The sequence below is a fragment of the Musca autumnalis genome, unplaced genomic scaffold (genome assembly GCF_047663935.1).
Source record: "Musca autumnalis isolate F117 unplaced genomic scaffold, ASM4766393v1 scaffold_4, whole genome shotgun sequence".
NCBI lineage: Eukaryota > Metazoa > Arthropoda > Insecta > Diptera > Muscidae > Musca > Musca autumnalis.
The window spans coordinates 164,046,588-164,073,713 of NW_027411977.1; the positions used below are offsets into that span (position 1 = coordinate 164,046,588).

General features: G+C 37.0%; 1 protein-coding gene across 4 annotated transcripts in view; it reads left to right on the plus strand.

The window, feature by feature from the left end:
- Klc (kinesin light chain) overlaps positions 1-27,126 on the plus strand; it is a 394,492-nt gene that overhangs the window by 112,963 nt on the left and 254,403 nt on the right. The window contains exons 1-4 of one of the 4 annotated variants that reach the window (XM_073986275.1): positions 13,365-13,472; positions 13,541-13,715; positions 13,819-13,855; positions 13,946-14,160. The exons of 2 other annotated variants lie outside the window; for them this stretch is intronic. The gene's annotated coding sequence lies outside the window, so the exon portion shown is untranslated. Of the gene's footprint in view, positions 1-13,364; positions 13,473-13,540; positions 13,716-13,818; positions 13,856-13,945; positions 14,161-27,126 lie in introns of those variants that run through there. One more of the 4 variants, XM_073986276.1, reaches the window with a different exon arrangement.

Here is a 27,126-nt window from a genome sequence, read left to right on the forward strand (position 1 = left end):
AAGCAGACGATATTACATATTTGTATGTCATCACTACTCAGTGTGCATATGAAATAATCCTATTTAGTTATTTAAATTGAATCCTTACATGTAAACAATAAATGGAATACATTATGCAAAGCGCAGATATGTCACTACTCCAAAACATGGCATTAAAACATGCCTTATTAATATTAAATATAGAAAGTAAAATTGAGATCACTAGCAACTAATTAATTATATAAATTCACGTAAATTCATTTTTTATATATATTACTATACCTATCCCTAAGTTTATCCCTAACTTATTAAGTGAGAAGAGAGAATTGGTTCTATATTGAGAGCAGCTAGGCCAGATTGCCTTGGATACCTTACAACCAGGTTCCCTGTGCCATCTTTGCTCTGTCTTCTCAAGAAAGAAACCGCGAAGTTTCCGGATGTAGTAGCACCTTGGTGGTCTGATAGATGACTCAACTGGTAAGTCAGTCGACTGAGATCCACCCCTTGCTAGTTCATCCGCCTCTTCGTTTCCCTCATATCACTGTGCCCTGGAACCCAGCAAAGGCCAACGATATCACGTACTTCAAGCAGAGCGTTTTTGCAGTCGAGGATAGCTTTTGAATTTATGGTCCTCGACTTGAGGGCCTTGAGGGCCGCTTGACTATCGACAAAAATAGTCACCGGTACTACAAGGCTGCTCCCAAGTTCTTTGACCATCTCCCATGCTTTCCTAATTGCAAAAATCTCTGCCTGAAAGACGCTGCAATTATCATTGAGTTTGAAGGATTGTTTAATTTGTGGATTTTCGCAGAAGACGCCGGCACCTGTGGCATCCTCCATCTTAGAGCCGTCTGTGTAGATGGCCAGACCGCCAAGAGGAGGGCTACCACTAGAACAGGCATCTCTGCTTTGGATTGTGATTTTTATTTGGCTGAAATTGAGTACAGTGGGTATATAATCACTGATGTGATTGGAACCACTAGACTCAAATAAATCAGTGAAAGTGGAGAGGACCTTAGCATGTCCAAAACGTGAACACTGCCACACACCTGCCACTCTAAGCCTAAAAGCCGTCCTCGCCGCCTGAAAGTGTATAGTGATGTCCAAAGGTTGGAGATCAAGTATCACATTCAGGGCGACTTGAGGTGTGCTTCTAATGGCGCCAGAGATTAGCAGAGATGCGGCTCTTTGAACACTTGATAATTTGGACAGAAGTGCACTGTTCCCGAGAGCATGCCACCAGACAAGCCCACCATAGGTAAGAATAGGGAGGACCACCGTATCGTACAGCCAGTGTACGATCTTTGGTCTCAGACCCCAACTTTTACCAATGGAGTTCTTGCAGGACATTTTTGGAGTTACTGAGTTTTGGCTTAAGTCTGTGGTTTCTACGAAGTCAATTGAAATACCAGGATATGTGTGTTATAGAAGTGATCGTCCTAATGTTAGAGGAGGGGGGTGTTGTGTTGTATGTTTCTCAATGTGTGAAGCATAAGGTGGTACGCAAAGGTAGTTCCTTTGGTGTAGTTGAGTATATCTTTTGTGAGGTGATTGTGAACAACAATGCAATGCTAGTTGGAGTTGTTTATTTGCCGCAAGGTGATATTGTGACGATGGAAGAGGAGATTTCTGACCTAGTGGTAAGGTACTCCAATGTTATTATCATGGGGGATTTTAATAATAATATGTTTGATTTGTCGCGTAGTTTAAATGTAAGAGATATTTGTTGTAGAATGAATTCAGCTGTTGTTCATAATTCAATGCCGACGCATATTGATGTTGCTCATGGCTCTACCTCTTTATTGGATTTTTTCTTTGTCTCGTGTACAAATTTAGTGGCTTCTTCGAAACAATTTTTCTGCCCAGGAATTTCTGAGCATTCGTTTATTTTTTTTTGTCGGTCGTTGTACGACTCAGTTAATCCTGCGGACCTTTTTGATGCCTTTGTGTCGTGTGACTTTGATAGTGTCTATGATGTAGTTGATGTGGATGTCCAAATTGGCATTCTGAATCGTTGTTGTTGTTGTAACAATGTTTTTGTTAAGTTTATTTGTCCGTTCCTAACAAAAAAAAAAACACTGTTACAACAACAAGGATTCAGAATCGTGAATCGTGGGTTGCGGTTTATGCATGATGTTGTTTTGATTGGTTTAAGTCTCCTGATATACGTTATCATCTTTCACTTAGCGACACGGCATATAATACGTACCTTCGTGATAAAAATATGGTGAATTGGAAGACTTATTGTAGGTGCCGAAACCGAGCAAAAAAGGTTATTAGGAGGCTTAAACTAATTGCGCATAATGACATGTTGACTAATAAATCTGCGAAGGATATATTTCATTTCATTTCATTTATTCATCAATTGTAATATATCTTACTACAATATCCAAACATCAAGAACTTAGAAGTAAATAATTAAAATTAAATATATATATATATATATATATATATATATATATATATATATATATATATATAGAATCCGTGGTATGACCAGGAGTGCCGTGCTGCTACCGAAGAAAAAAATGCGGCATATAGGGCTACTTTACAATCAGTAGCAACGCGTAGCGCACGAGAGAGGTATCGGGAGAAAAGGAGAGAGGAGAAACGTCTTTTCCGCAGGAAAAAGAGAGAAATGGAAAAGAGGGAGTGTGAACAAATGGAGATGTACAGGAGACAGCACGAAGTCCGAAAATTCTACCAAAGAGTGAAGCATCAAACTGATGGCTTTGGTACAGGAATATCGTCCTGTAGAGATCAACAAGGTAATTTGGTAACTGATACAGATAGTGTGCTCAGGATATGGAAAGAACATTTTTCCAAACTGTTGGTATCCGATAGCAGTGAAGACGGCGAAGATACCACAGATCCAATCCCAGATGATGGTATTGAATGTATACCGCCCAGCCAAGATGAGGTAAGGACAGCAATAAACCGGCTGAAGAATAATAAGGCGGCAGGAGCAGATGGCCTACCAGCCGAGCTGTTCAAAACCGGAGGCGACACGCTGATAAGGTGTATGCATCAGCTAGTTAGCACCATCTGGCAGGAAGAACGCGTACCCGACGATTGGAACGTGAGCATCCTATGTCCAGTCCACAAGAAGGGTGATAAGACTGTGTGCTCCAATTATAGGGGCATAAGTCTGCTCCCTATTGCATATAAGATAGTATCTGGCATATTGTGTGAGAGACTAAAGCCTATGGTCAATGAAATTATTGGACCCTATCAGTGCGGCTTTAGACCTGGCAAATCCACCATTGACCAGATATTTACCTTGAGACAAATCCTGGAAAAGACACAAGAAATGCAGATCGACACCTTCCATCTTTTCGTCGATTATAAAGCAGCATTCGACAGCCCTATACGTTCAAAGGTGTTCCAAGCCATGTCTGATTTTGGTATTCCTGCAAAGCTCATTCGACTTTGTAGAATGACATTAACTGAGACGAGATCCTTAGTTAAAATTGGAAAGAACCTCTCCGAAGAGTTTACTACCAAAAGAGGTTTCAGACAAGGAGACGGCCTGTCGTGTGATCTATTCAACATCCTGCTGGAAAAGGTCATACGAGACGCGAAGGTCAAAAGAAATGGAACGATATACACGAACAGCCACATGTTACTGGCTTATGCCGACGACATTGACATCATGGGTCGATCGGTAAAGGAAGTAACTGACACCTTTGCAAAAGTCGAAAGAGAATCTGCTAAAGTTGGTCTGGCAGTAAACGGCGTAAAAACCAAGTTGATGGTATCGACGCGTAATATGTCCATAAACACCGCACCATCTGTGAATGTTGGTACCTATAATTTTGAGGTAGTAAAGGACTTCGTCTACCTCGGCACCGCCATAAACACAACAAATAACATCAGTTGTGAAATACGAAGAAGAATAGTGTTGGCTAACAGATGCTACTTTGGGCTGAGTAAGCAGTTTAGGAATAAAGCCACCTCTCGTCAAACAAAAATAACACTGTACAAAACACTGATACTACCCGTGCTAATGTATGGTTCCGAAGCATGGGTACTTGCTCAAGCAGATAAGGCAGTGCTTTGTGTGTTTGAGAGAAAAATTCTTCGAAAGATCTACGGGCCAATCTGTGTTGACGGCGAATATCGGCGTCGTATGAACATCGAGCTGTATCAACTATACAATGACATCAATATAGTTGAACGAATCGAGATACAACGATTGCGATGGCTAGGCCATGTTATAAGAATGAGTGATGATGAACCCGCTAAAAAGGCGTATAAATACGGGCCGCATGGAGGTTCTCGCAGATCTGGAAGGCCAAAGCTTCGTTGGAGCGAACAAGTGAAACGAGATATCACAAAGCTACATATCCCAGATTGGGAAAATACAGCAGCAAACAGAGAGGATTGGAGATTTTTTCTTAGTTCGGCTTATGGAACAAATGTTCTGTAAAAGGCCAGCTAAGTAAAGTAAGTAATATATATATATATATATATACATATACATAAATAATATATATACATAAATACTATGCATACTATGATTAATGACTATCAAAGGAATTCATGGAAATACAAATATAAATAGACTCCCTATTCATAGCCACTAACCACTGCACTTCACTTAACAATTGTTAAGAAAAGTGGAGGGGAGATGAGCAAGGGACGTCCCTACAAAATAACAATATATGGTCAATCTTAAACAAAAATGGTTTAAGGGATGATGATAGTGAAGTTGGAGGAGTTGATGTTGATCGTTTGAATTGTAATTTCGTGTCTAATCAATCAAGTAATGAATTTAATGTTTCTTGTGTTCCTGAAGGCTTGTATGATGGTTTTTCGTGCTGTGGACATTGTTGAAATTGTGGAATCTTTTAATAAGATTAAGTCTAAGGCAGTGGGTTATGACGGTTTTCAACTGAAATTTCTGAGATTGGTATTTCCTTGGTAGGGAGGCATTTGATGCACATTGTAAATACAATGCTAACGGTGTCGGCTTTTCCTGAGGTCTGGAAAATTTCTAAAGTTGTGCCTATCCACAAAGGCAAAGACTCGGGAGAATACAGGCCCATTTCGATTATGCCTATACTCTCTAAAATGTGTGAGCATATTTTAAAAGATCAAATGCTAGGCTATATAAACAGGCTATCACTTTTGCATGATAGTATAGTTTTAGGTGCAATCGTAGCAAAACGTCCCTCCTTGTTGGTTTAACTGATAATGTGAGGAAGACTGTTGCTGGGGGTGGTTGCTGTGTGTTATTGTCGTTGGACTTAGAGAAGGCTTTTGATAGCATTGATCACTCTATTTTAATTGGTAAATTGCGTTGTTTTTTTCAATTTCTCGTCTTCAGCGTGTAAAATGATTTTTTCCTATTTGTTTTGCAGGAAGCAGTATGTTAGTTGTAAAGGTTGTGTTTCTGGTGTCCTACCTGTGAGTAGTGGTGTACCTCAGGGGTCAGTTTTGGGTCCCCTATTATTTGTAATGTATGTTAATGATTTGCTTAGTTGTATTAATAGTAGGAATTGTATGTCGTTTGCGTTTGCTGATGACATACAAATTTTGTTTAAAGGAGAACAGATTCTTGTTGATGTTTTGCAGTCACAATTGATTTTAATGTTAATATGCTAGTGACGTGGTTGTCTAATAATGGACTATCATTAAACACGCAAAAGACGAAGGCAATGTTTTTCGGCAACATTCAAGAGAATTTGATTAATGTTTCCATCCATAGTGTGCCTATAGATGTGGTAAGCTCAATCAAATGTCTTGGTTTGTTGCTTGATAATGGTTTAGTGTTTGATGTGCAAGTTAATTGTTTGGTGTCCAAGGTAAACTTTATTTTACGAAAGTTATACTCTTTGGACATTGCCCTGCCCAAAAAAGTAAGAGTGCAGGTAGTACATGCGCTGATAATGCCCAATTTTTTGTATTGAAGTCTTTAGTGGAAGTTGTGGTTATGTTCTGCGCAAGCTCAGGCTTTTGTTCCATAGAGTTATGCGATATGTGTTTGTGCTTAGGCGTCGTGATCATGTTTCTCATTGTGTAAAGGAATTTCTTGGTAGTTCATTTGATAACTTACTGAAGATAAGAAGTATGCTGTTTTTCTATAAGACATTTATGGTCCAAGCCCCTTCCTCTGTAGTAGGTTTATTTGTTTTCAGTAGGTCAGTGAGGAATACACAAATCATTATACCACGATTGACTTCTTTGTTGGAGAGATCCTTCTTTGTAAGAGTAGCTCATGTGTTTAATAGTTTGCCACAGTGTCTTAAATCGTTCAGTGGCTCCTTGAAGTGTTATAGAAGAAGGTTATTGGAAAATGTCAATCTGCAAGGAATTTAATGTTTATTTGTTTTTGTGCTATTGTAAATTTCGTAAATTATTATAATTGCATAGCTGGTTATCTATTGTTTTTTCTTTTACCTCAATTACTTGTTTTTATTTTGTGCTTTTTATTGTTATTTCAATTCTAATATTTTTAGAGAACACTGTATTGTTAGTTTTTAAGATATTGTAGTAGTAGATGTGTTGTGGTTTTTGGAACCGTTCTTGGCCCTATGGGCTAGGTTCTCATTTGTGAAAATAAATAAATTAATTAAAAAAATGGGAATAGAGTGCCATAAAACCCCACTTGACCCTTTCTTCAGTGTTCCTTTTCCAATTAAGACGTTGGTCCAGGATAACACCGAGGTATTTGGCTTGCGATGAAAGTTTTAGGGCAACACCGTCCAGTTTTGGTAGCGGAAAATCGGAAATTTTGCGCTTCTTCGTGTAGAGTACGAGCTCAGTCTTCGTTGGATTCACACCCAGTCCATTGGCGCGAGCCCAAGCGAGATAGCTGCACTAAAGCACGCTGCATAAGGTCTGATATGGTCGGCAAGAATTTGCCGCTTATGAGGATAACAACATCGTCAGCATAGGCTACCACCTTCGTCCTTAGTTGATTGAATTTCACAAGAATTTCGTTTATTACAAGGAGCCAAAGGAGGGGTGATAAAACTCCTTGGGGCATACCCCTGCAAACCCTTTTCCTTACGGAACTCTCTCCTAGATGGGTGTTGATGATCCTTCTTTTCAGCATTTCATCAACCCACCTAATAAGGATAGAGGAAACTCCTGCGTTAGTGAGAGAGATATGAATGGATTCCAGATTCATATTATTGAAGGCTACCTCTATATCGCGAAAGGCTGCAAGTGTGAAGCAGGAACCCTCCATATTTCTCTCAGTATATCCAACCACCTCGTGTAAGGCGGTGTCCACCGACTTGCCTTTAATATAGGCATGCTGCGAGTTGCTTATGATTTTGGGATCTAGATGAGACCGGATGTCGTAATCAATTAGTCTCTCTAGAGTTTTGAGGAGGAAGGAAGAAAGACTAATAGGTCTATAGTCCTTAGGTAGTGTGTGACTAGGCTTCCCAGCTTTGGGAATGTAAGTCACCGTTACCTCCTTCCATGGGTTAGGAATGTACGATAGACGCAGACAGGCCCTGTAGATTTCCTTTATGGTTGCCAGTACCGGATCAGCTGCGTATTGCAGCATGGCCGGTATAATGCCATCCGGTCCAGGAGATTTATTGGGCTGGAAGCTGTCTATCGCCCATATTCGCTTTTTTCCTTTGCTGTAGACAATCTTTGAGGATTGCTTAACACCGCAGTCGTTTGTAAGCTGTAATTGTTCCAGTCTGTCCTCCTGGGATTCCTGTATGGTTTTTGTTTCTCCGAACTTATGGGGACTTTGAAGAGTATCATCTTGTGATCTGAAAAAGAGCACTTTTCAGATACCTTCCAGTCCGTAACTTCGGAGTCTTCCAAATTGGTTAGGGTGATGTCAATTACTTCGCCTCTAACTCTATTTTGGAAGGTGGGTGTGGTACCCCTATTACAAATTCTTAAATTATGTTGCAAAATGAATTTAAAAATTGACTCACCCCTAGCGTTGGTATCGCTGCTTCCCCAATGGAAGTGATGAGCGTTTGCATCGCATCCAAGAATGATGTGGCCTGTGCTCCCCATTTCGTCCATTAGAGTATTTACGATGCCGCCGGGTGGGTCGGGGTCTTCATAGGACATGTAGACAGAGGCCATTATAAAGGGTTTTCCATGCCCTCTGTCTGAAATTAGAGAGAAGCATTAGTTTTAGGTTCTTTTTTGCGACTACACATGTTCTCACCTTGTCTCCGTTCGAGGCAGCGAGGACAGTGTAGTTGTTATTACTCAGTCCAGCAACCTTATTATTGTATAAATAAGGATCCTGGACTAGAGCAATATCAATTTTGGAAGTCGAGAGAGTAAGTAGGAGCTCGGTAGCAGCAGCTTTACAATGATGCAGATTAATCTGCACCACACTGAGCTGCTGTTGCCTATCTCCTATTGTTGCTTTGGTGGGATTCTGAAACATAACCTTCCCAATCCAAAGTTAAGCAACCCCTCTCGACTACGTAGGTAGGATTCCCCGCTAACATCCGTTGCAAAGCGAATGACAAGACCGCCGTTCTTCGGATAGGAACTGAGAATTCTCCAGTTTTCCATCTGAAGATCGACGTTCTGCCTCTCGACTAACTTCAGTATTTTGTCCAGCTCCATAGTTGGACGGGGACCCATACTGAAGTCACCATCCCACACGGAATCTCAGCAATGCTGACAGCAGCCAGATCGCACCCCTCCCAAAGAGGATCAAGGTTGTTAAAGGTAGATTTAAGGAAATCTGCAGATTCTTTATTCTCGCAGTTAACAACCATTACCCCCTTATAGGGGGCAGACTGACCGAGTCTGACTTTACTGCGATCCACCTCGTCTGAGATGAGAACGTCTCTAAGATGACCCTCGATTTGCAACCAGTGACTTGTGCTGATCCTTCCATTAGGGTCTGCCCTGTCAATGATGACCCGCTGGCTGGTTCACAAAGTTTTTGTGAAGGGACAGCGACTGTGGGAGTGTTGCTCCTCCCTGTGTTGTCCTTCACACTCTCCTTGATCACCTTCGGCTCACAAGGTTTTTGCATGGTGGCGGTCGCTGCGGAGTTTATAGCCCCACAGTTACTGGCTCCTGCACTCACCTTGATTACCGGTGCGGCAGAGATCTGCGAGATGATCGGCCGTGACAGCGATGATTTCTTCGCAGCCGGTGGTTGCTCCTCAGAGGACCTCATCCTCTTCACCACTACGGGCTTTGAAGAAGTCTTCGCTGGCGCTGACTTCTCATCCCGTTTATCGAGCTTTCCCCTGCCCATCAGCCGACCCACCTCTATCACCTTATTTATGGGCTTAGAAGAAGGGACAGAAGAGGGGTTTGGGGAGGCAGCGGTTTTTTTGGGCCTGGTTTTTGACCTTGTTGGCCTCTTCCCAGTCTGTATGGACTGTGATTTTGCCAGGTCACCGGCGGGTATAGTAGTAGGAGGGTGGTCTGTCGTCACTTCCATACGGATTACGGCAGAATACCCTCCCTCACGCGACGTGGGAATTTTGTTAATTGGGAAATCCCTAATCGTTAAGTGAGGATATTTTCTTCCGAACCTCCTCACAAACTTTAGGTTTTTCCCAATTAATTTAAATTCCCTTTCGGTGATGGTCTTGGGGTCCTTATCGACAAATCGCCTACAATACGAGATTGCAAAACGATAGTCTTTCCTATCCATAGCTTCTTTACTTGCGCGTTTTGAGGTTGAGGGTTTTTGCGACTCATCCATGACCTCCATGGTTGCGTCTCACTCTCCGACAACTTCATCTACCGCAGTTTGTCTAAGAAGCTGTGAGGGTATTTCTCCTGAACAAATTGGAGGAACGATTTTGTCGGACAGAGGTGACGACTCAGCTTGACCTGTGGAGGGAATAATGGTGGATTCCGTTATTTCTTCCTCGTTGGTTAGAGTTGAGTCATTCACCTCGTCGACCTGTTCGTCATCAAAGTTTGTTGGTGTGAGAAAGTTCTCATCTATCTTGGATAGGAGGACCCTACTCTGTCTATTTAGACTGTCATTTATAATGTCTAAAGTAGGGCTGTCGACCTTACCCCTGTTTAGGGTACCACGCGAAGTGGAGGGGGAGATTAAATGAGAGTTGTCCGTGTCCATGTTCCTAATCGTCAACGAGAGAGAGGTATTTGCGCTTGTGGAAGTGAAGACTGAGGGTGCCAAGGCATCCACACCAACATCAGTCGGGGTTTTTTGTTTTTTAGAGGGTTTTTGTTTTTGGTGGTTTTTTTAAAAGTTCTTTTATCCATGAGCTATATAGTTTAAGGGAAGGATGGGAGGTCAGCCGTGGCATTGCCTCCTTACCACGGTAAGGGCATTGACAGAAGAACAGGTTCGTTACTCTTTGATTCGCTCAGGTGTCAACGAGGCTCCGTTCGAATACAGTTTTAGGTACCCCACTGCAAACATTAAAACACCGATAGGCACGAGTATTACGCATAACACACCGGTGTTGGGGGATCTCTGATGGGTAGGAGATCACTACCTGGATAACCTTTGGTCAGCCGCACTTTCTCGCATTCAAAAAAGTCAAGTAAAACGGATCTCTGCTAGTCCGTTTAAGATGCCATGTCGAGTATCGAGAAATTGCGACCTAAGCCCTTGTATCGCGTCAAGATTGTTACCCCTGACAGGGGTTACTATAGCATTGACCTTATTTACATTTCCATCCAAGCACTTGTTTATGAGTTGTTCATCAACTAATTGTTTATACAAATTCCAATTAGCAGTTTTGTAGTTATATTTAGCAATCTGTGTTTGTATTATGTGTGATGTTTTTAGATATATTATTTGGAGCATTTGAATTACTCCCAGAGAGAAATTCAATTCTCGAGTGAAAATTGTCTAGTAGTTTCTCTCTATCTATTTTGTTTTACTCTGCTTTTGGAGAAGTTGTTCCTTTAGCGTTTGAAGTTGTACTTTGAGTGTTTTGTTCTTTGTTAGTTGTTGTTGTGTTTTGGGTGGCGGTTGGGAGTATTGATGATGAATTGTTATTGGTTTTGTTTTCTGTATTTATTTCTGCTTCTTTGGTTAGGCTTAGATTGTTGCTTGTAGGCAGCCATGCACACGTCTTTACGAAAATGTTAACTACAACTCTCTTTCCCATACAAAAACCCAAAATAGCATTCCCTTCTTGTGCACCATTGCTTGTAGGTGATGATGATTGGTTCTCATTAACGGTATTATGTCTTTGTATTTTGTTAATTCTCATTTTTCGTTCTGCTACTGCATTTTCAAGAGTCTCAGTAGGTATTTCAAATGTGTCTGATTTAGGAGTGCATTGGATTGCCTCTTTGAAGGAGCATTTCTTTATTGTTTTATTTTTTAGAATTTCTTTTCTTTGTTGAAAGACTGGACATTTTTTGTGGTTGGATCTATGTGCATGGTTACAATTAGTGCATTCAATTTTTAACAAGGTGTTGGATCGTGTACAAGAGCAGAACATACTTCACAAATGGGATTGTTTTTGCAGAATTTTTTAGTGTGACCTAACTTAAAACAATTTTTACATTGTATAGGATTCGGAACATATTCGCGCACTTTGCAATTTATCATGCCAATTTCTATGCTATCTGGTAGATCATAAAGATCAAAACTCAGAATACATGAGGGAGTATTTAAAACTTTTCCATCGCGGTATGAAGTGATTTTCTTACATCCAACTACGCCTTGCATTTTCAATCCATCTACAATTTCTTGTTCAGTGAGTTCTGTTAGTAACTCGCACCTTACAAATCCTTGTATGGTATTTGGGATGCAAACTGCATTCAATTTGGCATATTCCAGCTAATTTTTTGGCTTTGACAAATCTGGCAGCCTGAGCTTCATTTTAGTTAATATCAGTAGATTCCCGTCTCTTGTAAGTGTTGTTTTTAAGGTAGGCTCACTTGAAATTCCTTTTATAGCTTTTGAAATCAAGAATATGTTGTACGATTTAATTGGTTTATCTGGATCTGTTGTTTTTAGTATAACATATTTAGGACACGCTTTTCTTAGTCTCGGCTGTGCAAGTTGTGGGTAATCCATCGAATTACCCAAACTTTAGGTTGTCTGGTTCTTAGGTTTTCTCCTTTCGGGGGAAGACCCTCCGGGATCGAGAATCCCATAATAATTTCCTCCGGAGTAGGAAGACATGGTAAACGTATTTATTACCAAAAGATATTAGGTACTCTTTATGATGACAAAAGAGAATAAATGAGAGTTAATAGCAGTCAAATTTATTAGTAGATACGCGCGTAACACAAATCGGCCGTTCACAATGAATGCTGAAGGTAGACTGCTTTCCAATTTTGAATATCATACTTTTTCGATAAACATACGTATATATGTATTTGTCCATTTGCAATTGCGTTCCAGCTCTGCGGGAACTAAACTGATTTTCAATGGGGATATCATTTGTTACTAACATGACGGGACGTAGACAGTATCAATATATATCTGGTACTGCTCAAATTTTATACGACATAAATCGGAAGTTGATCTTTCGAAGATGTTGAAGTATACATTTGTAGGTATATGCCAAACCTCATTTCCAATGAAATTACCTCTGAGCTCTAGATTTTGCAAATAACCCACCAATTTTGTGGATTTTGTACTTTTTTCCTCAAAACTGTGGAAACCATTCCCAGCGTTTTCATCTTCATCTTTTTAATAGGAATCTGACCGAAACCACTACTAATCTTTACAAACTCTAAACTAAATGTCGTTACAACCATCGCTGAAATCATGTTCTGAATCACTTAGATTTACGTTGTACTCAATTTCACTTTGATTCAGTGCCCTTTTCTAATCCATATTGGGTTCTTGATAATTATAACAGTAATTTTAGAGAATGTTTATAAATCTAAAAGGAAAGAAAATAATAATAAAATTATGATAATTATAATAAATAATAATAACTATAAAACAAAATACTATAGAAAGCAAAAATGATGTTTTTTAGGAGAAAAAGGAACTACGAATTAACTCGGCTTCTGCGTAACGACTACGAGGTAATTCTCTTTCCCAGAAGCCAACTACGAGATAATTCGTAGCGAGTTCTTTCCCAGAAGCCAACTACGAGATAATTCGTAGCGAGTTCTTTCCCAGAAGCCAACTACGAGATAACTCGTAGGTCCTTCTTCTCCTTTAAAAAACATCATTTTCGATTTTTGATGATACCAATGATCTAGAAATAGAGTTTTTAGTAATATCATGTGAAAAAATCAAAATGTCATTTTTGGCCAGTTTTCTGAAAATGGCCTTGGCAGTCAACGTGTTAAGATATAAATCTTTTTCTATAGAATTGCACAGTCAGTATTGTGAGTTTGTTTGGTTTCCAACATTCATCAAAATAATTGTTAATTTTTTAGGTTTAAAGCCTATTTTCGGCTTCCAAAAGACTGCTGTTATTTATATAGTATAGACATTAAAAAATGACTTTAAAAACCCACAGATCAACAGCAATACAGCCACAGCTTTAAGGTTTTTTGCAGAAGGAAGCTTTCAAAAATCCCATGACAATGCCTTTAACCTCGGGATGGCTCAGCCCACATTTTCAAAGGTATTAAGCGAAGTTTTGGAGTTAATAGAGGAAAAACTGTGTAAATCCCAATTTTTCCAAATTAACAGAAGAGGAAAAGCGTCAAAATAAAACTATTTTTTATTCAAAAACAAATTTCCCGGGCGTTGACGGTTGCATTGACGGAACACACGTGCATATAATGGGACCAAAGGAAGATGTTCGCCATTTACATCTGAATAGAAAAGAATATTTTAGTTTAAACGTTTCGTGTCGTTTCGGCAAGTACGTTGTCAATTCCTACTTCATTTTGAGATTTTTCATTTTCTACCTCAGCTGATTGCCCAATTTCACTGTTATTATCATCTCATGTCTCTTCTTTCCATAGATCGCACCTGCAGGATTTGAAACCATATTAATTTGCAGTAAGTCTGCTACCGCTTGCTCCATCGACGACAAAGATATTTCTTGTGATGGTCCAACTTCTGTAGCTGTAATTTTCTTCTTATTTTTAGACATTTTTTCTTTAGTTTGGATTTAAGTCCATACTCTGTGCCATTCATCTGGTGTACGCACACAACTATTTAATTGCTCCGCAACCTACTTCCACGCCTCATCAAAAGTGGCTATAGTTTCGCCAAAAAGTCTGACTTCACGAGCTACGTTTGAGTGGGTTTCCATTTTTTCAAGCAGCATTTCTAATTGCTGTTTTGTAGTAATTTTTACCATTGTAAGTACTGAAACACAAAAAAACGTATATAATATTAAATAAATTCAGTCAAAATAAATGGAAATGTTATTTAAGTTTCAATTTTTCGTTTGTAAAATGCACGGCGACAGATAATTTGTTTTCGCCGGAAAATGAACTTTATGGCGACAAAATTTTAACGTCGCCGGCTTTTGCCATACGTAAAGGAAAAATTGCAACTAGCAACGCGACACGACTCGCGTCGCAATATGGAATCGACCCATAAGTACTTATTGGGCAATTCAGTGGATTTTATAAACAAAACCTTTATTGATTAGAGTTGTTTAACACTCTGGCTGTTACCTCAAACAAAACATAATGATTGATATCCAATAAATTAGTGTATTTTGATGCATGAGCCAAGTTTCAGCCAGCTTCCGTTAATCCTTTATAAAAGGATCGGCCAAAAAAGCGCATCTATAAGGCATTTACTCCTCGACCAAATAATATTATGAGGTCCTCAGGATGTTACGTTTGTGTATACAATCAATTTCACTTCTACTCAAAAATTGTTTAAACCTTGAACGGTTGAAACGTAATTTTACACCATTCTGTAATAATCTGGCTTTGATTACACTATGGTTCGTATACACCGTACTATATTTTTACAAATAGACTCACGTTTTTCGTTCAAAAATACTTAATTTAGATTAGTTCTTATAGAAAATTGTTTTATAGGATGCAAAACGTAATAAACATATTCGTAGGGCAACTTCAAAAGTATTTCATTAAAGTTTGCTTTTTAAGAAAACGTGTAGAAAAATGGCTCATATCTGCAATCATCCAATTTTTTAAATACCCAGCAAAATGTTTGTAGCCAAAGAAGTAGTTGAATCATGAGTACAAGTGATTTCGGACTACATCTTTTTACGTGAAAGAAGTCATGATTTTTACAAGGGCATGGTGCAGTGAGGATACTGTCTAATTTGCTTCTTAAGTACACATTTTGCGTTAGTTCTTTGTAGTGAATAAATATACATTCCATGGAATGTATTTTGAATTGATTTTTCGATTCATTTAAAAATTGATTCGCAAGCATGCATTTTGAGGATATGGGAGAAGTTAACATCTATTAAGCGAGGATTTTCACTGATATGAGACCTCAGCGCCATTTGGAAAAAGTATTTAAAAGAGTTGTGGTAACTTCTAATTAATATTTATGGCCTCTTTCTCTAGTTTCGTTCAAATTACTACCAAACTCATGTTTTGTTTGAAAAAGTAGTAGTTTGATAATAGTTCGATAATCTTAATGAAATTGAAATATAATGAATATAAAATAATGGAATATTTGAAATAAATCATTTTAAAAAGCGACTTAGTGCAAATAAAAATCAAATACCTTTATTCTAGAAAGTTAGCTTTTATTGCTCAAAAATACCCAAAAACATCTTAAAACCCTTCTAGCATAGAGTCATGCAAAATAGGTGATAAACATATACAATTGATTGCATCCTAGCTGCACCATGCCCTTGTAAAAATCATGACTTCTTTCACGTAAAAAGACATAGTCACTTGCACTCATGATTCAACTACTTTTTTGGCTACAAACAAATAGGCAGTCTGATATTTCTTGCACCTATGATTATCTTTTTGGATACAAACATTTTGCTGAGTAATTAAAATGCCATAAAATAAATTATTTCTTGCGTTGTTAAGAATTTTATTTGCAAAAAGTTATTATAAATGTAAGCATTGCTTATATGTGAAAATTTTATGAAATGGATTCAAATCGGACATTGTCAAAATGTGAAGAACGGAATGCATTTTCATGACTCTGCGTGGACTGCTTCTAAAGAAGCTATTCAAATAACTACTTCACATAGAACAACTTCAAATAAATTTTGCTGGGTATAAACAAAATAATTGTTCTGTGTGCAGTTAAGATGCTTATGGCCTCAAAACATTATTTGGTCGAGGAATTAATGCTTTACAGATACGCTTTTTTGGTCGATCCTTACATAAAGGTCTAATGGAAACTGGCTAAAACTTTGCACAAGGATAAAAATACACCAGTTTATGGGGTACCAATCATTATGTATTGTTCGAGATAACAGCTAGAGTGTTAAACAACTCCTATCAATAAAGGTTTTGTTTATTAAATCTATCGAATTTCCCAATAACTGCTAAAATTATGGGAAAAATAGCTGCAAGGACAATAGTCTGTTTGTGGCCACATCCAAAGGCCTTATTTGTTTACAAACAGCCTTCAAATCGATTGGATTCACTACTAACAACTAAGATATTGACATTGTTGGTCTTAAACTCAAATAAAAATATTTTTATTATCCTTTTTCTTTCACACTCCTATTTTTTTGAACAAAGCAATTTGAAGGCCATTTATAATGTTTGTGTAAACAGTAAATAATTTAAAACAAATTGCCACATCTCTGTTAATGAATTAACAGTTGGGATGTTAACACTGTTAAACAAATACAAAATACGCCAAAATGGATAAGTGTAACCATATATATTTGACCATTCCCTCTGTGTGTATGGGCACTCCTATTATTTTGAACACAGCTGTAGTTATATTTCCATTCGATTAATTATTTCTATTATTTCTAAATTATTCCACTTTTATATGAGAAAAAAAACGTGATTTTTCGGATTGGCGCAAACTTATATCAAAAGTTATGATACATTCTGATAAATAAGAGCCCGCTTATAAGATAGACCAAAAATTAGTGTTGGCAAACGTTACCAAAATATTTTTTTTATTTTGTTTTTAATTATTTTAAATAAATTATTCCAATTTTACTTCAGAAAAAACGAGACTTTTCGGAATGGCGCAAACTTATATCAGAAGTTATGATACATTCTGATAAAAAAGAGCTCCGCTTATAAGACAGACTAAAACTTAGTGTTGGCAAACATTGCCAAAATATTTTTTTTTAATTGTTTTACATAAATTATTCCAATTTTACTTCAGAAAAGAAACTGATTTTTTCCGAATGGCGCAAACATTTATTCAATGTTTTGATTTGGTCTGATAAATAAGAGTCCCGGCTATAAAAATGATCAAAAATTAGTGTTGGCAAACGTTGCCTAAATATTTTTTTTAATTTTTTTTAATATTGTTTTACATAATTTATTCCAATTTTACTGAAGAAACAAATTTAAAGGTTTTAATGATTTCAGTTGAGAAAAATGTGATTATTTCAGATTGGCGCAACTATGCGTAGCGAATTATGTTTGAATCTGATATTCGAGATTAAAGCGCATAAAACATCAAAAGTAACTATGGTCCGCTAATGTTCGCATCATGTAGTTTTTCACCATTAAAATTTGAGTTGTCATAAAGACGAGAAGTATCATAATAAACTATGAGTGAAGATGCAAAAACAATTATCTTTGGTGATTTTTATGAGCTCTAATGCACATGAGTACAAATAAAATAAGTAGATTTGGCGAAAGCTGGAAACAAAATATATTTCTATTTTGTAAATGTTTTTCTTAAATACTTCCATATTATAGGGGTGGGTCGGGTATGGCCTTCCCGGATAACTCACCGATTTTTAGGAATTTCCATTTTCCGTTTAAATAAATAGGAGACCGGGTTGGTTTTGATGTTTTATTAATATTTATTTTATATTAATAGTAATGAGTAATGTATTTGATTAAACGTAAATGAAAGTTAATGTGTGAAACGAAAAGTTACAGTAATATTTCATGAGTAAAAACATTTAATTGAAACAAAAAAAGTATTAACACAAAGAATATTAAACGTTTGCAAATTCAGCCGTCTGCCGGTTTGCCGTCTTCGATTAGCACGTCTGCTCGTCTTTAATTCGCGGAGTTAGAACGTCTTTTCTTCTCCGTGGTTGAGTAAGAACTAACTTCAAAGGAGTTTGAGTAAAATTATATTTGTTGTTAGAGAGCTTTGTTCTAGATTTAAGTGTTGCCACGTTGTATTAAATAGATCGATCCCACATTTCGGCCATCCTGCGCTGAATTCGTCTCGAATTCTTCGTCGTCTTCCATCATTCCCCACGGCTTCATATACTCGGCACATGTTGTTGTTATTCTAGGACCTTCGTTGTAACTCGCTTTTTTAACGTCGTAGGTGTTATTCGATTTGACTTTGGTTACCTCATAAGGGCCTAAAAACTTCTGCTTTAACTTCAAGCCTGGTCCAAATTGGGTCCATTTTATTGCGACTAAGTCACCAAATTGATACTGTTTCGCCTTTTTGCGCCTCAGATTATAACCATGTCTGTTCTCGTTTTGTATTTTAAGAATTTCTTCTTTGGCCTTCTTTCTTATTTCATCTCGCTGTTCGTCGAATTGTTGAATCATCTCTTCTTCTATAAGTTCTTTAACGTATATCTGGTCTGGTGTTCTCATCTTTACTCCAACAAGAAGTTCGAATGGTGTAGTTTTAGTACTTCTAGAATACGTCGAATTCATGGCTTGTTGTACCTTGTCTAGATGTTTGTACCACTTGGTCGGATCATCAGCACTTAATTTTGTCAAAACAGATGTAATTACAGAGTTCATCCTCTCTACCTGACCGTTTGCTCTAGGTAAACCCGTCGTTATTAAGATATGTTCGATGTTTTCAGATTCACAATACTGCTTGAATTCTTCTGATGTAAATGCGGTACCTCGATCAGAGATTATTCTTACTGGATTGCCAAACACAGAACTTTGGGTTTGCAATTTAGAAATGACTTCAGCTGTCGTCGTACTTTTTGTCGGATATAACCAGCAAAATTTGGTGAACGAATCTACTACCACAAATATATGCTTATAATTCTTATTCGTCGATTCCAACGGGCCTAAATGATCTATGTGATAAGTGTGTAACGGCTCTGAATTTTTCTGCAACGGATGAAGTTCTCCTTCTTGCTTTCCTCTTTTCCTATTCGCAACAATACACTGGACACAATTGTCAATGTGATTCTGGATCTTGCTGTCCATCTCAGGCATGTAGTATTCTCTACGTAAAATCTCTTTAACTTTTTTCACAGCAAAATGCCCCTTTTCGTGCGCCTTTCGAATAAGTTCTCGTTGCATAAGTTTCGGAACCACAATCAATTCAGAATCGTCAACAATCTTGTATAAAATACCGTTCTTCATCATGTACCCGTCGAAAATATCCGTTTCTTGAAGTTTTTCCATTATAGGTTTCAATTCGTCGTCATTCATTTGAGATTTCCTAATTCGTACTATGATACCATCTTCTGTTATTGTCATCACTGGATATCTGCTCAAAAAATCAACATGTCTCATTCGAGAACCACTGCGATGTTCCACCTCATAATCAAATTCTTGTAAAAGAAGTATCCACCTTGCAACTCTAGTACATAAATCTTTCTTTTCCATAGTCTTGGTAAACGCATTGCAGTCTGTCACGATTTTAAAATGTATTCCCAAAAGATATACTCGAAATTTCTTTAGTGCTTCTACAACTGCAAGAATCTCTATCATAACTGCTATATTTTCTTTCGGCGTCCGATGTCTTTCTGCTCATATAGTAGACTGGGTGGAGTTGTCCATCATCTGGTGATTTTTGCATCAAAATCGCACCATAGCCATCCATCGAAGCGTCTGTATGCAGTTCCGTCTCATAAGCTTGATTAAAAATGTTCAACACAGGGGTTTCGCATAACATTCTCTTCAAATTGTTGAAAGCCTGCAATTGTCTTTCACCCATCTCAAATTTAACGTTGTCCTTTGTCATGTCTGATAAAGGTTTAGCAATGCGAGAAAAGTCTGGTATAAACTTACGAAGATAACCTGCGAGTCCCAAAAAACTACGAAGTTGCTTTAAGTTGGTCGGCACTTGGAACTTCATAACTGCATTCACCTTTTAGGAATTTGGATATCTTTTCCCGTCTTCAATTATGTATCCAAGAAATTCTATTTGTCTTTTCAAAAACTTGCACTTCTTGATGTTGAGCTCCAGTCCGTATTCTCGACAAAGATTAATAATTGTTTTCAAATTAGCAATAGCTTCTGCCTCATTGGCACCTGGTATAATGATATCGTCAACATATGGTAGAGCTATTCCCTCACGAGTCGCTTCTCGGAAAACTGCGTTAATGTATCTTTGGAAAACAGCTGGTGAGTTTGATAATCCAAAAGGTACTCGTCTAAATTGATACTGTCCGTTATGAGTTACGAATGATGTAAACTTTCTACTTGACTCAGCTACAGGGACGTGGAAAAAACCATTTTTAAGATCAATCGTACTGAAAACTCTGGCATTTTGTAGACGGTCTAACAAATCTTCTATTAATGGAAGAGGAAACTTATCCTTGATCATGACTTTATTTAAACGACGATAGTCAACACATAGTCTTGGAGTTCCATCCCGTTTTTTCACATGTACTACGGCGCTACTGTATTCTGATTCGGATTCCTCAATAATTCCATCTTTCAACCATTGATCTACTTGATCGTCTACCAAACACTTTTCTGCCAAAGGAAGTCGTCTCGGTCTTGCTGATATTGGGTCGTCGTTGGCCAATACAATATTCATTTGGATATTAACAGACTTACATTTTTCCGGCTTATAGCTTCGTATCATTTCGGTTACTTGTGCCTTTGCTTGTTTGCTTGAATTCACGCCTATATCCAATTCAGGTTCTGTATCCACACACTCGATTCTCATTAGTGGGAAATTGTCACATTCGGGTTTTATTTTTGTAATAGTAACACTATTTGGACGTATTAATATTTCAGCTTGTGAACAAAAGCTTTCACCAATTATCAAGTCAATGTTTATGTTATTTCGCGGAACGATCAAAAAATTTACTTTATAGTCCTCGCCATCAATTGTTACTATTTTTTCGAACTGTCCAATTGGTTTAATTTTAGAATTTCCAAATCCAACTAAATAAAATTTTTTCTCACACGACATAATTTTTGAACCGAACTGTTTGAATACACTTTCATTCATTATGTTAAATTTACTGCCGGTGTCTATTAATGCTCTATAGTTTTTATTGTCTATTTGCACAGTCTTTTTCATTAATTCGTCTTTTGGTTCTAAAAATCTTGTATACGTTTGTTTCACTGTATCTGACACTACACAGTCTTTTGCGATATGACCGAACTGATCACACTTAAAACATTTTAAACCTTTACTTTTGTTTTTACAGTCTATCGATTTGTGTCCTTTAATTCCACAGTTAAAGCATTTTACTTCTTTTGTTGTGATACGATTATTGTCACTTTTTGTTTTGATTGTTTTCTGGTTAACACTCTTTGAATTATTTTCTTGTTTTGATTTACCACGGAATGTCTCATATACCGATAATTTCTCCTTAAATTCACGAAGGTTTTTTGCACCATACAAAAGGGCTTTGTTTATGTTCAAATCGTCTATTCCGTCAATCACATATTGTATAAGAGAGCTTTCATCTACCAGTCCTCTCTCTGCAATCTCTTTAACACTGAAAAAATACTCGAAAACACTTTCATTTTTTCTCATCTTTCTTTCAGAGAGTAACTTATGAATTTGAGCACTGTTTGTTTTATTTGCAAATTCATCACGAAGGGCTGTTTTTAATTTTTCCTAACTCGTTAAGCCACGTTCGCTTTGCACAAACAATTTTGCCAAACCACTCAATGACTTCTTTGCAAAAACAAAGGTTTGAAAATCATCCCACTGCATAATTGTCGCTGTTTCTTCTAATTCACAAATCCATACATCAACAGGTACTCCGCTGCTTCCGTCAAATTGTCTAATAGAATCCTCGATGTCACGAAAGTTGAGTGTAAATCTTGGAGTTGTTGTATACATTGTTCTTGGTTTGTTGATCTCCGTTTTTTGATTTACTCCTCTGTCGCAGTCAGCTGAAAAGAAACTTTTGTTGTGGTGTGTTCTCTCGTTTTTTGTTATTCTCTCGATCTGCTGTTGTACGACTTCGTTTCCACTCAAATTGCTGCATGAAGGGTTGATTTGATTATCTGCATTATCTCCGTCGTTCTCATCATATTCTGCATCGCTCTCATCATCTTCTACGTCGCTGTTGGTACTGCTGCTTGTTAGTAAACTCCCTTTCTTTAAATTCTTGAAAATGTGCAGCGTTAGATCTTTGTTGTTGTAGTCGATGCCTAATACATTACAAATTGAAATCAAGTCTGCTGTTGTCAACTGCTCCTCAACATACTTCGCCTTTTGTTGATAGTTAGCCGAACTCTCGTCGAAATCGAAACCTTCAAATTCTCTCAACCGTTGTCTATTTGTTCTATCTCCTTCCGACTCAAAAACAAATGTATGTAAGGCGGTTATGTTTGCCTTTCGACTCCTACGAAGACTTTCACGAACACATTCAAACATACCTAAACTATTCATTGTTCTATTTTCTTTTCGTCTTAAAGAGAAACAGAAATTCAAATGTAACCGTCGTTGTTCGTATTTGTGTTAGTGTTCAAAGATGTTACAATTCTTCTTTTGCACGTCTTGCTTTGTTCTTTTTACACGTCTTGTTTCTTTCTTTTGCACGTTTTGCTTTTTCCTTTTTTGCACGTCGCGACTATTCCGTTAGGTTTCTTTTTGTTTCTTACTAGAATGTTCGATTTATTTTGCAACACGGTTACGGTCTATTTTAAGGGTTTTTATTTCACAACACTCACGGCTTTGGACAATGTCTATGATCTTTTATTTATTTCACAACACGCACGGTCAATGTCTAGGATCTTCGGTTTCCACAACGTTCACGGTCAATGTCTAGGATCTTGGTTGAGCTCCCAAAATATAGGGGTGGGTCGGGTATGGCCTTCCCGGATAACTCACCGATTTTTAGGAATTTCTATTTTCCGTTTAAATAAATAGGAGACCGGGTTGGTTTCGATGTTTTATTAATATTTATTTTATATTAATAGTAATGAGTAATGTATTTGATTAAACGTAAATGAAAGTTAATGTGTGAAACGAAAAGTTACAGTAATATTTCATGAGTAAAAACATTTAATTGAAACAAAAAAAGTATTAACACAAAGAATATTAAACGTTTGCAAATTCAGCCGTCTGCCGGTTTGCCGTCTTCGATTAGCACGTCTGCTCGTCTTTAATTCGCGGAGTTAGAACGTCTTTTCTTCTCCGTGGTTGAGTAAGAACTAACTTCAAAGGAGTTTGAGTAAAATTATATTTGTTGTTAGAGAGCTTTGTTCTATATTTAAGTGTTGCCACGTTGTATTAAATAGATCGATCCCACAATATTTAAGTATTTCAATGGCTTCAGTTGATAAAAATTAGATTTTTTCAGAATGGCGAAAATATGCGCAATATATTATGATTGGATCTGATTTTGGAGACTTCAATGCATAAATCATCAAAAGTAATTATGGTCCGCAAACGTTCGCATAATGCACTTTTTCACTTTTGAAATTTGAGTTATCTTAAAAAATTATCATAAAAAATATGCATGAAAGAAGAGACGTACCACAATTACACTGTACAACACAAAAAATAATTACAAGACAATTCGGCCAGAGGACCGAAAAAAAAGAAGACACGTGTACCGGCGTTTTGAAAGTTTACGTCGAGAAGTAACCTAAATAGGCGTGGCAAGTTCCGCCATTTCTACAGGGTTTGAAATATTCGACATCAGATTCCTTGGAGTCCTTACATTTTAGGTATAAAGTGTCTTTGGCAATATTACTGACAACAATCACAATCTTTTTATGGAAACAATTAAACCTCATGCAAGTCACTAAAGGGGTCTTTTTGGTCCATTTTTTCAAAAAAGTTTAAAAACTCCTTTAAAATGAGATCGTATCAGATCAATAAATTCTACAAAATTATTTGTCATAAAATTTTACTATAGGTCCCACCAAAACTCTAAATCGTACCTAAACGCCAGGAATATGCCACAAGTAAAATCACGTTTTAGGGTTAATGTTGTACTTTATATGAGTTTATTACGTTTTGTCCCACAAATCTTCATTCTAGATAGAAGACGTCAAAGACAAAAATATTCTCCATCAAATTTCTATATAAGTCGCCAAATAAATAAAATATGTATTTATAATATATAACCAGAAAATATATACATCAATTTTGCCAACAAAACACCCTAATATTTTTTGGAAAAAATTGTTTTGTTCTTTTATCGAGTTGATGCATGAAAGTAACATAATATTTAGTTTTAGACGAAAGGTGTTAAAAGAAGAAATTTTCACACAAAATTTCACTGTAAGTCCCAGAACAAACTAGATATCTAAGTAAAATACTTTGTTAAGAAAATCACGTTACAAAATTAGATATTATAGGTAGAAATTATTTGTTATAATTTTAGACTCTTAATTGAAATTTATTCCATACTTAGTCAAAATCTCCTAAAATACTTCACTTTTTGGGGATTGTGTCAAAAGATGAAATGTTCCAAATCAAATTTCATTATGAGTCTCTGAACAAAAGAAATTAGTAGCTTTAATATTTAACATCTCCAGAAGCTTCCGCTTTTCATATATGATTTAGGACCATATTCTACAGTTTTTATTCACATTTTCGTTATCTGCGGTCACAAAATATATTTTATTGATGTTTTTGATAATAAATTCTTTCAGAAGATTATGTGTTCTCGATCCAAACTGTTTTTGAAATATCTATGGTGAATACATATAGGGAAAATATTGATAACTCAGATCGGACTTTGAAAAATTTCGTATTTTAGTACTATAAACTAAAATAACGTCATCAGGATAAGCCACAGGTTCCTGATATTGTATGTGAAAATGCGGGGATAGTCTACGGCTATTCTCCAGTGAATATATCTAACATACGAGTCCTAACATCCATGATTTTGGCATGGTCCTAAATATTATAATGATGGCAGCTACTCCTGCTCTGATAAAATTGACTGAATTAACCCTGTTATGGTCTTTGCATTGCAAAGAAACGCATAACAAATTTTGATGGTTTGTTGTAAACAACAACAAACTATCGTCACCGTGCTGTGTGTCTATTTTTAGATTCACTTTTGGCAGTTTTGTTGTGATGTTTATTATTTTATTGTTGTAAAATAATTCAGCTAAATCTCGGGTTTTGTCGTTTTTAAATTTTAAAACAACAAGTTTTATTTAAAGTGGGATGGAGTTAAAATTGATTTAATTTCGGGAAAAGCAAAGAATACTAGTTTCGTCCAACGCCACTTGGACTCATCAGTTCTCTTAGTTCTTTGTATTGAAACAAATAAATCTTTCCCAATTTTATGACGACCAGGGGCCTAATTCTCGCATACGTGATCGAGTTATTTCGATCGATATTTTCAGTATTTGGATTACGGCATCCGTACACTTTCGAGTGGAATCTTGCGAGTTTTTGCCCGCCACACATCTGCTGTCGAAATGATTATTTTTGTGGCACAAAACGAACTTTAATGAAACATTTTGCAATAAAATTAATCAAAATCACATACTAAATACTTTTTTCAATAAAATGAGTAAAAAAATAGACAAAAACGGGATGTTTCTTAAAAATTAAAAATATATTTTCCAATGCCAGAATGCGATTTTTATATTTTCACATAGTGGAATTTATTTCAGATCACAATTACTTTTAATTTTTCACAATTTTCTATCATTTTATAAAATGTTCATGTTTTCATTTCATTTTACGAGAAACTTGCCGCACAACAACTTGTTTGTGTGTAATATTTTGTGTTTACCATGTGATTCACCGTTCGATAACAGTATGTATCGATAAATTTTTTAAATAATTTCGATCGTACAAGGGAATCCAAAAATTTCGATCGTTCGTAATTTGTCTTCGAACAAAAACTCGCTCGATAACGGATTCGAGAATTAGGCCCCAGAGCTCAAGAATAAACGTAACCGATGAATTCGTTTAAATGCGAATTCATCAGAAACATTTAAAAAATCTCGTAGCCGCATATGTAAACCAAGTAACTGCTTCCCACTGTTAGGGTCTTTGGGCCTGGAGTTAATGTCATGTTCAATAGTACTCGTCCAATCAGTTCCATTCGGTAGATCTCTTGTTTGTGTTCACTACCGTACTTACGTTCAAGAGCAGCCATTATTTCTCCATAGTTGTTTCTAGAATCGGCGGGAATACTCTGTAATACGTCAGCAGCATCACCCTTCAATGCCATAAGGAGTGATACCGCCTTTTCGTTGTCGTTCCAAGAATCTCTAGCAGCCACTGTATCGAACTGTAATTTGAGCACATTGAAAGAGGTAGAGCCGTCGAACACTGGAGGCTTAATTTTTAACGCGTTATGGATAGCTCTCACTGGACCGCCTTTAATTTCCAGTTCCGACATTTTCTTTTCTATGCCCAGAATCTTCTCATCTTGAGCCAGAAATTTCTCGTCAACAGACAAAATCTTTTTATCCAACTCTTTAATTTGTACCTCCACGTTTTCTACTCTCTTTTCAATCACCATCGTGATGTTCTCGAGTTTCTCGTTAATTGTTCTAGAATTTACCCCTAATTTCCTGGAATATTCTTCACTCTTTCTGGAATTTTCTTCCATTTTAGCATCTAATTTCTCCATCATTTTACTGGAATTTTCTTCAACCATTCTACAATTTTCTGCTTTCATTTCCATCATAAGTCTAGAAGTTTCTTCGCTCTTCCTGGAATTTTCTTCCATTTTCTTATTCATTTCCATGGAGCTACCTTCTATTTTCCTAATTTCCACCATCATCATAGCCAGCATTGATTTCAAATCGTCTCCACTGGCAGCTACCGACGAAACTTCCTCAACGCAGGAATTCGCCCTTTGCCGATAACTCGACTTCCTCCTTACTGTGGAACTCATATGCGTCGATGTTCATTCCACGGCGCTCGAACTCTTCTAACAAGCGTTTTTGTAGTTCGGCCTTGTTGCCAGTAGAACACAACTCCAACTTACTTAGCTCCTTCTTCAAGTCTTCCACTCGTAGATACTTAAACTTCATTGTAGGATGAATTGTACGAAATAAAACAGTGTTCGTTTTAGATTACGTTTCTACAATTCTTTATTTACTTTA